Source organism: Colias eurytheme, chromosome 1 (genome assembly GCF_061535395.1).
Source record: "Colias eurytheme isolate Ceu_HAF_F1 chromosome 1, ilColEury1 Martin Lab GWU primary, whole genome shotgun sequence".
Classification (NCBI taxonomy): domain Eukaryota; kingdom Metazoa; phylum Arthropoda; class Insecta; order Lepidoptera; family Pieridae; genus Colias; species Colias eurytheme.
In genome coordinates, this window is record NC_142980.1 from 4680760 (window position 1) to 4696520 (window position 15761).

Below are 15761 nucleotides of genomic sequence, written 5' to 3' on the forward strand. Positions count from 1 at the left end.
GTTATCGGAAGTGCATTCCACAGGAGTATGGCTTGAACATGGAACGAATTATGATAAAATTTGGTCTTGTGAGGTGGAATTTTTAAAAGTACATTTTCAGAGCATCGAAGGTTGAAATCCGTACTCTCGCGAAATTGGAATTTTTCCTTAAGGTAACTGGGAGTATTAGGATGGAACAGGACACGGTATAGGAGTTGGAGAAGGTGGGAGTTCCGACGCTGACGTATTGGTAACCACTTGAGCTTTTTCCTGTATTGAGAGACGTGGTCATACTTGCGCAAGCCAAATATGAAGCGTATGCAAACATTTTGGAGTCGCTCAAGTTTGTCCAACTGGATTTCGGTCAGGTCGGGATAACAGGCATCGGCATAATCCAGGATGGGAAGGAGAAGGGACTGTGCAAGAGAAGTTCTGGTGGAAATGGGCAAGAAGTTACGAATTCTCATGAGTGAATGAGATGAGGCAAAGATTTTTTTATTTAACTCATTGATTTGTGGTTGCCAAGATAACGTCCGATCAATGGTGACGCCTAAGCTTTTGATGCTATCACTGAATGGTATGATGTTACCGTCTACAGTAATAGGGGGTAAACTAGACCATCCTATCCTTGATATGAAAGAAGAGCTGCCAATGAGAATCGTTTTAGTCTTAGAAGGATTAACAACTAAGCCATGTGCTTTACTCCAATTCATAATCAAGGATAGGTCGTTATTTGTAGTAGCTATGGCAGACGGTAAATTTCGGTACTTACATACTTTTAAAAATTACTTTCAAACAGGGTCAATTTGATTGATTGCATTTGCAAGGCGACCGTAGGAATTAGGTACCTACATAACTAAGTATAAAAAGTGTCTTTGTAAATTGTAGGTACCCACTATGAATGTAGGTATCTATAAATATCGTCGCATGAATACTCAACTCGCGGAAACGAATTTACAGAATTTACACAAATAATAATATCCAAACTCGCCTGGATAAACTTTCTCAAATGAATCTATAGTTTAGGTGGTCTGTTGCGGTTCTGCATCAGGTGTTTCAGTTTTCAAAATAAATTATTATTTTATATTTCCCGGATAATATAATAGTACCTACACAACAAAATAACTTTCATTCAAATCCGTCCAGTAGTTCCGGAGATTAGCGTGTACAAACAAACAGACAAACACAGACAGTTTTTTTTATTTACGGGATAAAACTCATCCTATGACCTTTCTCAGGTCTCAAGCTATATCTGCACCAAAATTAGAGCCCAGACATACCTACATACAGACACACATACAAAAATTCTAAAAACTATATTTATGTATAGATATGTACTACATATTACTATGTAATACAGATTATGAATATATTATATATATACATATACATATGTATATTATAAAAAAATACCTATTCAATGTAAGTACAATTTTGACTTTCGTACGAATTTGTTATACCTATGTATAGATGTTATGTATGATTATCTAATACAGATTGTAAATATAATATATATGTACTATTCACAACCGGTTTACATATTATTGATATTATTATTTACTGGAGCGAACATAGGATCTGCCTATAGTAATAATAATAATATAAATCTTTCTTGACTTGATTGATTGCACCGCGACTGTAAGAATTAGGTACCACTATGAATTTTATTTACCTATCTATAGTTGCTGCTGCTATCGCGTCAATACTCAGCCCGCGGAAATTATTTTACAGAAACTAAACTTTCTCAAATAGGTAAATCAAGACTTATCTTTTTATATTATAATTATTATTTATTAATATTATAACAATACTATTATATTATACATTATATACATTATTACCTTCGACATTTAGTTATCTTTTCAATTTGAATCTTCTTTAGTTCTCGTTTCTTAAGTCTTTTCATTTTGTTGTTTACCATTTTCAACAAATCAATATTCGGCGTAATTATAAAACACGGCGCAGCAATTTTAGCGTGGTCTACTCGTCTCAACGGAGCGATAGCGTCTGATGTATGAAATAGAATTATGTTTTTAGCTCCCGGAACGTGCGATGGAAGATGATTTCTTGCGTAATTAAAAATATAGTAAGCGCCAAAAGTGTTTTATCGTGATTAAACCAAAACTAAAAGTAATTACACAAAATGCTCTGACAAATATCTTGCAAATGTTTTAATATAATTGTTTATGAAAAAAAAAATCATAATAAGTATTACCATGTCCAGTAAAAAACGTAAAAGTGTGAAATTTAGAGGTAACTTCGTGAATTTTTTCTATCGAGTCAATTTCAATATTTTATGTTTTTGATCTGACAATATAATCGAAAATATCATCAAGTTTTACATATATTTTATTTTTTATATTTGGTCTTGAATATTACACGTATCAACTAAAAGTTGATTGGTGATTTGACTTTATACGCGCCCTTAAGTATGGATTACATAATATAACTTCATATTATTATAATTAAATCTATAGACGTATGTTTCCCAACCACCACGGTTAAGTATATTTAGAAAGATACATATATATATAATACTAGCTGCGCTCCGCGGTTTCACCCGCGTGGCTCCGCTCCTGTTGGTCTTAGCGTGATAATAATAATATATTATAGCCTGTAGCTTTCCTCGATGAATGGGCTATCTAATACCGATAGAATTTTTAAAATCGGATCAGTAGTTCCTGAGATAAGCGCGTTCAAACAAACAAACAAAGAAAATCTTTAGTTTTATAATACATATTATATAATAGTACAGATAGATATAAGGGAATAAGTTGTTAAGCATTTAGCTGGAATAAGTCTTTATTATTATATAATCCACTTGACTGATCTCAATTCCTACTAGCTCATTAGTACGAGAAACATAATGATAGACGGGTGTGTGAAGATAAATATACCTACGTAATTAATTCATATTTTAATTTTAATCATCTTCAGTAGCTTTGAACGCCTTTTACTTGGCATAATTAATGTCAAAGCTATAATATAAGCAGTTTAATTTTAGTAAAAAAGATGTGCTTTCTCGACACATCTGAAGTCTTGGTATAAATTAAATTTTGCTTACTAGAATTTTGTCGTCACGATTCAAATGTATATTCCTAAATATAAATTACGTAGGTAACCTGTTAAAATAACTAACAGATATAGATTTTCTTCTATAAATGTAATCTAAAATAAAAGGGTTTTCACATTCAACTGGAATAACCTGCAAGTATCAAATTGAAACTTTGCTAAAACTACGAGTAAATGCTCTTATAAGTTGAACCGCCTAAAAATAAACACTTTAGTCTGAGAGAAATTTGCATATTCGCTATTCCTGCTATCACATAAATATTATAATATATACGCTCGTCTGTGTGTTTCAAATTTTCAACTTTGGTTAGCAAATAAGTATCTACTGAGAAACTAGTTTTTGTTTATTTTTGATGGATAAGCTCCTAAACTACAGAACCTTCTTATTTCTAATTAAATAACAACATTCTTCTTGCAGGATTTATACTTATAATAGTAGAATTTAATAGTAAATAAATTTTTTCTTCGAATTTCAGGCCTCCATGGTGGAATCTGGTATTTTTATCAATGATAGACCCAATTATGAGCAATCTATCTGTACCGGTCACAAGTTGCACTTATGAGTTTTTTGGAAGAAAAAAATAAAAAGATCAAGTTCAGTAACTCAAACTACCATAATATAATATTTTGACAATCGATTCCTCCTAAAGGCTTCCATGGAGGAATGTGTTTATTTTACCAATTATAGACCTAATTTAGAGCAATCTATCAGTACCGGTCACAAGTAGCACTTTTGAGTTTTTTGGAAGAAAGAAATATTTTTTGATCGATTGATGTGGAAATTGTTTGAGCCAAAATCATGTTTTACTGCGTATAACTCAGAAACGGTAGGATATAGGAAAAAATGATTCAGGTACAACTTGTAGATAATTTTATGGCCTTTCAACTTTTCCTTGAAAGTTTTTCTCTAACATGTACCGTTTTTGAGATTTAAGCGAAAAATGAAAAAATGGACCCATTTTCCCCCTCCCCCCACTCCGGGGCTCCTCCTAGTGGCCCGGGGTTTTAGTATGTTTATTACCTAGGGACTCTTGACATGTTTCCGAAGAAACATCTTACGTTACTAACTCACGCACTCTAGAACTTTTTATTCAATGGACTATTAGATTGTACGACATTTTTCGACTCAGCAATTATTCTAAAAATAAAAATAAAAATTATCCTTTATAAAATATTACAAAGTTCTTCGAAATTTACGTATTATTTTATCGAGAGCTGGTAACTTTAGCAGGTACCTTTCTGGAGTATTTTTTTCTGCGTGGCAATAGTCAGTAGACACAGGTTGAGAGTGAGGGTCCACATTTTCCAAATTTAAAATTGTTCTGTGAAATTAGTAAATTACTTTCAAACAGGGTCAATTTGATTGATTGCATTTGCAAGGCGACCGTAGGAATTAGGTACCTACATAACTAAGTATAAAAAGTGTCTTTGTAAATTGTAGGTACCCACTATGAATGTAGGTATCTATAAATATCGTCGCATGAATACTCAACTCGCGGAAACGAATTTACAGAATTTACACAAATAATAATATCCAAACTCGCCTGGATAAACTTTCTCAAATGAATCTATAGTTTAGGTGGTCTGTTGCGGTTCTGCATCAGGTGTTTCAGTTTTCAAAATAAATTATTATTTTATATTTCCCGGATAATATAATAGTACCTACACAACAAAATAACTTTCATTCAAATCCGTCCAGTAGTTCCGGAGATTAGCGTGTACAAACAAACAGACAAACACAGACAGTTTTTTTTATTTACGGGATAAAACTCATCCTATGACCTTTCTCAGGTCTCAAGCTATATCTGCACCAAAATTAGAGCCCAGACATACCTACATACAGACACACATACAAAAATTCTAAAAACTATATTTATGTATAGATATGTACTACATATTACTATGTAATACAGATTATGAATATATTATATATATACATATACATATGTATATTATAAAAAAATACCTATTCAATGTAAGTACAATTTTGACTTTCGTACGAATTTGTTATACCTATGTATAGATGTTATGTATGATTATCTAATACAGATTGTAAATATAATATATATGTACTATTCACAACCGGTTTACATATTATTGATATTATTATTTACTGGAGCGAACATAGGATCTGCCTATAGTAATAATAATAATATAAATCTTTCTTGACTTGATTGATTGCACCGCGACTGTAAGAATTAGGTACCACTATGAATTTTATTTACCTATCTATAGTTGCTGCTGCTATCGCGTCAATACTCAGCCCGCGGAAATTATTTTACAGAAACTAAACTTTCTCAAATAGGTAAATCAAGACTTATCTTTTTATATTATAATTATTATTTATTAATATTATAACAATACTATTATATTATACATTATATACATTATTACCTTCGACATTTAGTTATCTTTTCAATTTGAATCTTCTTTAGTTCTCGTTTCTTAAGTCTTTTCATTTTGTTGTTTACCATTTTCAACAAATCAATATTCGGCGTAATTATAAAACACGGCGCAGCAATTTTAGCGTGGTCTACTCGTCTCAACGGAGCGATAGCGTCTGATGTATGAAATAGAATTATGTTTTTAGCTCCCGGAACGTGCGATGGAAGATGATTTCTTGCGTAATTAAAAATATAGTAAGCGCCAAAAGTGTTTTATCGTGATTAAACCAAAACTAAAAGTAATTACACAAAATGCTCTGACAAATATCTTGCAAATGTTTTAATATAATTGTTTATGAAAAAAAAAATCATAATAAGTATTACCATGTCCAGTAAAAAACGTAAAAGTGTGAAATTTAGAGGTAACTTCGTGAATTTTTTCTATCGAGTCAATTTCAATATTTTATGTTTTTGATCTGACAATATAATCGAAAATATCATCAAGTTTTACATATATTTTATTTTTTATATTTGGTCTTGAATATTACACGTATCAACTAAAAGTTGATTGGTGATTTGACTTTATACGCGCCCTTAAGTATGGATTACATAATATAACTTCATATTATTATAATTAAATCTATAGACGTATGTTTCCCAACCACCACGGTTAAGTATATTTAGAAAGATACATATATATATAATACTAGCTGCGCTCCGCGGTTTCACCCGCGTGGCTCCGCTCCTGTTGGTCTTAGCGTGATAATAATAATATATTATAGCCTGTAGCTTTCCTCGATGAATGGGCTATCTAATACCGATAGAATTTTTAAAATCGGATCAGTAGTTCCTGAGATAAGCGCGTTCAAACAAACAAACAAAGAAAATCTTTAGTTTTATAATACATATTATATAATAGTACAGATAGATATAAGGGAATAAGTTGTTAAGCATTTAGCTGGAATAAGTCTTTATTATTATATAATCCACTTGACTGATCTCAATTCCTACTAGCTCATTAGTACGAGAAACATAATGATAGACGGGTGTGTGAAGATAAATATACCTACGTAATTAATTCATATTTTAATTTTAATCATCTTCAGTAGCTTTGAACGCCTTTTACTTGGCATAATTAATGTCAAAGCTATAATATAAGCAGTTTAATTTTAGTAAAAAAGATGTGCTTTCTCGACACATCTGAAGTCTTGGTATAAATTAAATTTTGCTTACTAGAATTTTGTCGTCACGATTCAAATGTATATTCCTAAATATAAATTACGTAGGTAACCTGTTAAAATAACTAACAGATATAGATTTTCTTCTATAAATGTAATCTAAAATAAAAGGGTTTTCACATTCAACTGGAATAACCTGCAAGTATCAAATTGAAACTTTGCTAAAACTACGAGTAAATGCTCTTATAAGTTGAACCGCCTAAAAATAAACACTTTAGTCTGAGAGAAATTTGCATATTCGCTATTCCTGCTATCACATAAATATTATAATATATACGCTCGTCTGTGTGTTTCAAATTTTCAACTTTGGTTAGCAAATAAGTATCTACTGAGAAACTAGTTTTTGTTTATTTTTGATGGATAAGCTCCTAAACTACAGAACCTTCTTATTTCTAATTAAATAACAACATTCTTCTTGCAGGATTTATACTTATAATAGTAGAATTTAATAGTAAATAAATTTTTTCTTCGAATTTCAATCATACGAATACTTAAATATATAATATATATAGTATCTCATAAAATATATAACACAAACGTTCGCTTTTATCAATATTAATCGAGTTATTGTTAAGCCAGTTATTACGTATTCTGTTCTGTTTTTTAATTAATAAAAAGCAAATTAAAGTCACCTTTAGCCATAATCCTGGGTTTACAGAGCGATACCAATTTACGCAATGATTAATATACCGTAGCGTTGCAAACACAAAAGCTATCTTTCTCTCACAGAAACCTCTTTTTTTCTCATTAGTACACGGCTTAATGGTTTCCCTATTACTATTTTTATTACTCGTTCCTATTTAATAGATAGCGGCTTTTATTGATGTTTAAGATTAAGGTAAAATTTTATCTTGGAAAATAATTAAGATCCTTTTTGTAGTACCTAACACAATTTTGCTGTTAATTATCTCATAAATCTCGTGTCACAATGTTTGTCCTCAATGGACTCCTAAACCACTTAACCGATTATAATAAAATTCGCACAACATGTGCACTGTGCAGTTCGATCCAACTTGAGAGATAGGATAGGATAGTTTGAACATGTAGGTACCACGGGCGAAGCCGGGGCGGACCACTAGTTAAATTATAAGTTTATCAGATCTAAATATCATATTTGTTACGATTAGAAACTTTAAATGAAATGTCAAGTTATAAGGGAATAAGCCAAGGCGTCTACTGTAATTCAGCGATCTTATGCAAGATTTTTATCCTAATTTTCATTAATTCAGTTCCTTTCTTTTGCGTCACAAAAATTCTATTCTATTTCTTTCTATAAATAAACTATGTAATGTTTACAGTCTGTACGTAGTTTATGGACATAATAACGTGACATTATAACTGATCTAATTAAACATTTGTTCAGAAGCCAGTAACTTTCTTACATGCTTGTTCTTTATATTTCGTATGACTTATTTAATTATAGTTTACTAACTTTCCACCGCGGATTCTCCCACGTGGTTTAAGGAAATTCCCATTGGAATGAGATGTTTTCATAGCGGTGAATAGTAGCCTATGTTAGCTTCCTACCTCCAGTTACAAAAATCATATCACAAACTCCGTTGTTCCATGAAAGAAGGAAAAAACAAACAAAAAATACAATTTGGCTTTTACAAATACAAGATTCAAAATACAGAGAAATATAAGTAAATGGTACTTACCGATAGCACTATATAGGTACATCATTTGTGTTTAGAATGTGTGTGTGAACATCATTTTTAGATACAAGTAGGAAACAACCTTAAACTTCATCGAGAGATTTACAGAGAATAATCTAAGTAAATACCTACTTATTTAAAACAAAAAGACTTGTGGCACTCGAGGACTGCCGCGCTAAAGCTATTGCATGCTATGCCTTCGTGGAGCGTGAGGTTTTTTTCGTTACGGAATTTGTGGATTCGGTCCCCGCTTCTACTGCAGCTTCTACCGCCGTCCGCGATAGAAGCTTTGCAATAGCTTAAATACCAAGCATCAGCAACAATCGTTATATGAGCAGCTGCGTTATTTTCTTCATATTATTATACTCATTCTCACTAACATTAATTTTATTCAGCATTCGTTATTTGTCTCAGAAACTACCCTGAAGCAAGGACACAATAATATGACCTATTTCGAAATTCATAATATGTTTAGCATTAATTCTCTTCTATATCAGGTTAATTATGGTTTTATGTATTTCGCCATTAGTCTAAATATCTTAAGGCAATACAATATAACTACACAAACAATGAACACGGCCTCTTTTGTTACTTTTAAATAAATATAATATACTTTTATTCTCATTTTCATTGTTCCGAAACTTGTTTACGCGATGCTAAAAATTTAACGAATGAATAACATTTTCAGTTAAATGTTATTCGGTATTTACGTACAAACCACGCGATAATCGTCAGAATATAATATTTGTATTATGTTTTATACAATTTTTTGTTAAAAATCTGTTAATAACCTTTATAAAACCATTGCAGTTGCTTAAATAAATACTAATCGCTAAAAATACTTCTGAAATTAAAAGTATATGCAAATAAAATTACGATTGAAGCATGTGTTGTATGATATAAAACGGTTATAAACAATACTAAATAAACACGAACGATGCTTAGCAAATTATTTGGAATCTCTTTGATCACCAGGTTGCCAAAAGATACGGCGCATCCAAGTTTCCTTATCTCTCAGTGTGATGACTTTGATATACTATTACATATTATATTAAACATATTGTCACTGTTATAGATCTAAGGTCTTGCGCAAGAAGTACGTTTTTCCCGTGTATTTGGAAAAAAACTATATCTGGATTATGGTAATTGTGCGTTACCTTGTTTTAAGATTATTCCGGAGTGTAACGATGGTTACACATTGTACGCAAGCAAACTATTACGCAAAGCAAAATATTATGATCTATATTTGACAAGACGACGTGTATTTTTAGCGCCGCCGTCTATAAGAGACTGGTTAAAATCAGGAATAAAATACAAATACATGTTATAGGTAAGCCCTTACTGTCCCTATAAATGTTTTTCAACATGGAGTTAATTACCTTTAAAATGTATGTTAAGTCCTCAATATTATAGTAACTGATGATGTGACACATTTTGACAAAACCGTCTACCAATACCCACTTCACGAACATTCGAATAAATTATAGCAATATAAAGATCACCAAATTAGAGCAATAATTTCCCACCGTCTCGCATTTATGTACGTCACAAAATTTTTCAATGTCCCAGTTATTTATATCGAGAAGCGGTGGATCGCTCACTTGCCAACATTCATACGTTTTTGACAGAAACGTTGCTAGTTATAATTAAATTGAAGAAGCACTGCCAAGGACAGTTTGAACCCTGGTCTAAACTGTTATTTTCTATCTAATATTTTTATTGGCTCCCAGGTGAAATTACACAACATAAATGTTTGTAGGTATATAGGTTACAAATAATATTATTATTGCTTCGAACGTTTGAGTTTGCTATGTTTATTTTTATTATATTCACCTAAATAACAACAATTAAAACAGAAAATATTTCCCGAAGAATTAAAAAAGACAAAACTACTAAACTAGAAATGACCGTACCCAATAAGGTATCTTAGCCTAGTTTGGTCTATATTATGACGTAGATAACTACTTTGATTATACATACATATTAACGTATTTCTCTAAATATGCTTTGTGATCCAAGTACATCTATAAGACTTCCACAGTATTAATTAAACATCGTTAGAGTTACCCATTTCTTAGAAATTCCGATTATTAATTCCCATACCAAAGCGGTAAGTTAATTTCGTCGCAAATTTCTGTCTCTACTAGATAAAGACATAAAGACCAATTGAATTTATTGCTTCATGCGAGAAAAGGACCTTTAATTGGATTAAGGATAAATCTTTTCTTGATTTAATGAAGTTTTAGCTTGACCATAACAACCGGTTTTTATTTACAATTCTATCGCTCTATCTTTAATTAAGTTGACCTGAAATTATTTTCATCATATTAATTTTGTTTAACGGCAATTATTAAAATAAGACTTACATAAAGTGATTTTTATTAAGTAACCAATATTAATATTTTTAGAACATTATCATAGAAATATTTAACCTACCTTACATGCTTATTAAATAGTCACAAATTTATTCACATGCTGTTTATACACATTTTAATAATACCTAATGTAGGTACTTTCAATTTGTTTAGTGTAGATAATATAGAAAAAGACCTTAAAATTTAAATTCAGAAAATAGGAATAGCAACGACCTAATTTCCATTTAATTTGAAGTCGTTTCGTACTCCCCAATTCCTTAAAATTGCAGTCTCACCTTGCGTTATTTTAAATAATAATATGTTATACTTCTAATCATATGCTCTACAAAGCTATTTTACGTGTAATGCTATAACCAAATGTGAATAATAAAAAAGAAAAAAATATTTACAATAAATCTTACATTGTTAAACAACAAGATTGACCCCAGTCTCCTCACATTACAGACCTTTGCTATCCTAATAGTTAAATGCTTATAAATGGTGAGTTTATACCGTTTTTATAAAGTGCTATATCTTCTTTATTGGGAGCAAGTGACGTTAAAAAGATTTCCACCAGCACTTACTGTGAAACGAGCGATAAATTCCTGTCCTATAATTAAACAAGTGGCACATGACATTGACTTAAGATACTGATAATTTAGTAAATTAAAAAAAAAGCGTAAAAAAAAGCGTAATTAAAAGCGTATAGGTACTGTATGTTGGGCTGATTTTCAATTTCAATTCCTGGATACAAGAAGAGCTGTTATTCGTTGAAATGTAGTCTGTTACAAAGGTTTGTTTTTTCAATCGTTGCATACAAGTTATGGAAACCGTAAGATTATCCAACATAACCGTAACCATTTCTAAAATGTGTTAATTGTCCGACTTTTGTCATTTTACAGAGAACAGTTTTTGGGTGTAACAATGCAATTATCCAAGCTTTAAAAATTAAGCCCTCAGATAACTCAACGTATGTTGTCTGTCTACATCGTCTATGTCATACGTTTTTTTTATCCAATTTAATAGACAAAGTTTCTTCATAAAATACCGGTACACCGGTACCTTAAGTGGTTATACTCAATAGTGAGTTATACTCATCAAATATACTATTTTTCTATAGTTATTATATTTTTTGAACAATAATTAATTTATCATAATCTACACGCCCCAACAAACACAGTTTAAGACAACATGGTATTGTCTTAAAGCAGTATTATTTCCAGAGAAAAATGACAGCGCTATTATGGGTCGTCTAGCATTCACTCTCACGTGACGTCTACTTTCCTATGAAAAAATACGCTATACGACATCATGGTAACCCCCTGGATCTTTTAATTCACAAAGAATTCCAGCTTGCCTTTCATCACTGCTGTGTCATGCATTCAGAGTTGGCTATTAATGATTCCGATGACACTTTAAAATCTCGCAATTCGATTATATTTCCGTTTCTCAGACGTCTATCATGAACGACCTTATTCAGCTTGCATCACTTCAGATATAAAAAATAATGCGATATTTTGGCACGGTGCCAACAAATTCAAACATCAACGTTAAAATGAACATCATCTGAAGGGTTTCATTATACGTTTTTACTGAATCATTATCATTATATAAATATGTTGCTTCAAAGAGTTCCAACCATAGTGGTCATAAAGTTTGATTGCGTATGCTTTACATCTGTATGAGCTTTGAGATAAGTACTGTTAGGGCCGTCGGTGATGTGTTATTGGATATGCCAATTTTACATTTATAACCTTTAGTAGCTGTTACCTGCGGTTTCGCCTATGTGATCAAAGAAAATTAAAAAGTAACTCTCCTGTCTGGCACAAAAATCATATCACAAGATCCTTTCAATGCATAAAGTAAGCCAAACTAACAAACTGTCGCATTTAAAATAGTAAGGATCCTCTGTCGTACGATACACATTTTTAGATAAATGCTCTCTGTTCAAAACTAGTACATAATTCAAAAGAATGATATATGCCAAGAGTGTTTAAATATTATGAATACTGACTGCCTTGATAGTTACAACTAACTAAAGTGGATGCCCATGAGTATCGTTTCTATTTGGCTTGACCTATTTGTTGGATAACATAAAACAAGTATTTTATATAGTTAAACTTTGTTATTACATCTCTAACACTTATAAGTTCTTATACCAATACTTACCTTGTTTTTAGCTATCTCTGTATATATTACGAAAAAATTATTATAGTTCTGTCAATAAAAGACCTTACCTATAATATAGGTACCATATATTGAACAGTAGAAGTTTTACTGCATATTTTTAAAGCCATATGCATATTTCACGCAAAAACGAACCCCGTTATATTAAATAGATTAAACTCAAAACGAATTTCATGCAGGATTTAAGTTTCCCCAGAGCCGATTTAAAACATAAAAGAAACCGATAATTCTTTCGCTGAGCTCACAATTTATCAGACAACGTTTAATCGATTCGATTAAATCGCGAATCGACAAATCGCACATCGATTTCAAAGATAAAAGCCGCATAAGTCAGCTCAAATCATGTGTAAACACATCAGCATCGATTTTATTCAAAGCAATTTACAAAAAACAACGATACGACCGCCCATAATAAATCCAATGCTTAGAAAAAGTATATCAATTGACATTTTCAACCTTTTTTAACATATAAAAAGTTTTAACATCTGTTTGTCCATATATCAGATATAAATGGACATTGCGAGTAATATTCTATAAAATTTATTGGTTAATTTTTAACACGTTACGAGGTGTTAAATCATTTCTATTTTGGATTTCGCTGATCTGTTTACAGGAAATCCACTGGGTTGTTTAACGACGGTTTAGTTTATGTTTGTGGTTTTATCCGTTGTACTTGACAGTAACAACTATAGGCTTATATTCAAGGTTTTTGTGCTATTCGGATATTTTTAGCAATTAAATGAAGTCGCGCAGTCTACAGATGAGCTGTTTCGAGAAGGTGAAACGATTAGTTTCACCTTCTCGTTATTTGGAACGAGAGGCCGATTAGAGATTTGAATCGAATCAAATACGTACGTCATATTTTCAATGCTGGCAGTATACATGGAAGCTCTAGGCTGCGGGTCAGGGCGGATCCACGCGGCATAGTTATTTCTACAATAAGAGTATAAACTAATTAGAAGTTAACAAAGGACCTCGAGCGTATTTAAGTAGTAGAGTCAATTTGAAAGGATGAATCGATTTCTTTAGACTCGTAATTTTCACAAAGCTACAAAAGCAATTAAAAATGTACACATTTTCATGATCCAATTTAAATTCTATTTTAGTACTCCATAAGTATTAATTTACACGCAAAAACTGTCGGATCAAACGATAACGATTTTATATTACTCCTATATTAATAGAACAATCGCGAGCCAAAGGAAAGTTTTGCTTAACTTTCTTCGTGACGACTTTAATATAGTTATGACGGAGACTCATAAACAAATATCAAATTAATACATCTATCAATAATGACGCATGTAAGTGGCATATGTTTTTGGTCAGTCTTGAGTACAAGTTTAATTGCCTATTACCGTATCTAAATGGGAGCTCGAGTTGGATTATGATTAATTTTCATCGATTATAATTATGTGAATAATGATTATAATGTCGACCCTTTTGTTGTTTACTCAATTTATGGATAATAATATTGGATCGAATTTTCATTAAGGCGTCCGAAACCTGAGAGTTGAGTCCAAACTTATGTAATTATAATTGTAAAATTCCGTTTAGCATTCACAGGTAAATTACAGCATCAGTCTCAATTAAATTTTTAGAGGCCAAGGTTTTAACTACATACCTACGGTGGCCTGGAAGAGATCGCTACCTAGCGATAAAGCCACCGTTCGTACATATATTTCTCTTATTCTGTTTTCTTTATGTATATCTATTTCTTGTGTGTGCAATAAAGGATTAAATAAATAAAATAAATAAATACCTAGCATAATATTATAATTCCAAGGGTACACCGACCACATATAGATAGGTATTTATTTGATATAATATGTACTTGATTCCTTTTATATGTAACGATTTACCTACACGTATGCCTGCCTGATCGACCGCCTATATTGACATTATATTGACCGCCTCCTTGGTACAGTGGTTGACGCGTGAGCGTAGCACCGTCCACCGAGGGGTCCTGGGTTCGATTATCGGTGGGGACGAAGAAAAAAAAATGTCTCGGTCTGGTAGGACACAGAAGGCTGATCACCTACTTGTCCCTAAAGAAAATCGATCAGTGAAACAGATGTATAATGTATCTGCCCCTTACCCCACTAGGGGACATGGGACTTCACTGTATGCCTTATCAACCTACACGTACCAACTTAATATGGAGATTAGTAACTCCTAGTTTTCCCATTGACTTGCACTTCATAAGTACGTCAACTCATGAATTATACATATTTTAAGGAAACGATAATGTTCAGAAGTGAGGAGCGCAAGAATCAGAATCTACATGAATTTTACATTAAGTATTACCATTATTGCTAAATGGTTGACAGCGTTATGAACAACTGAATTGTATTGAGGGTATTTGGAACTTATTTTTATGTGGAAAAATAGCCGATAGACTGTACCAAAAAAAAAACGGAAACAAATAGCACATACACAATAACATGACAGGCAAACGGATTCAATAACGTAACGAAAATATAATAATGAAAGAAAATATTATAAATAAGAGAATATTAATTTAAAAACTTTTCATTACACTGAATTACCAACACAATTAATTATATTTATAGGCTTAATCTCTGTCCCACAATTTATTAATATTTATGTTTATTAATTCTCTGTTAACGGTTTTACCACTCTCCACTAAACAAACACCCTTGCTACAATAAATATAATACATAAAAATATCACATAACATCAAAAATATTCCAGACGAAAAATATTCCACCATTAGCAACATAACATTTAAGTAAAAATAGATATTATAAGCCCGGCCGTCTGATATTAGTAATCAATTATACACCATACACATATTATCTAGGTACTATTTATACGTCTTAATATTATAAAGCTGAAGAGTTTGTTTGTTTGAAGGCGCTAATCTCAGGAACT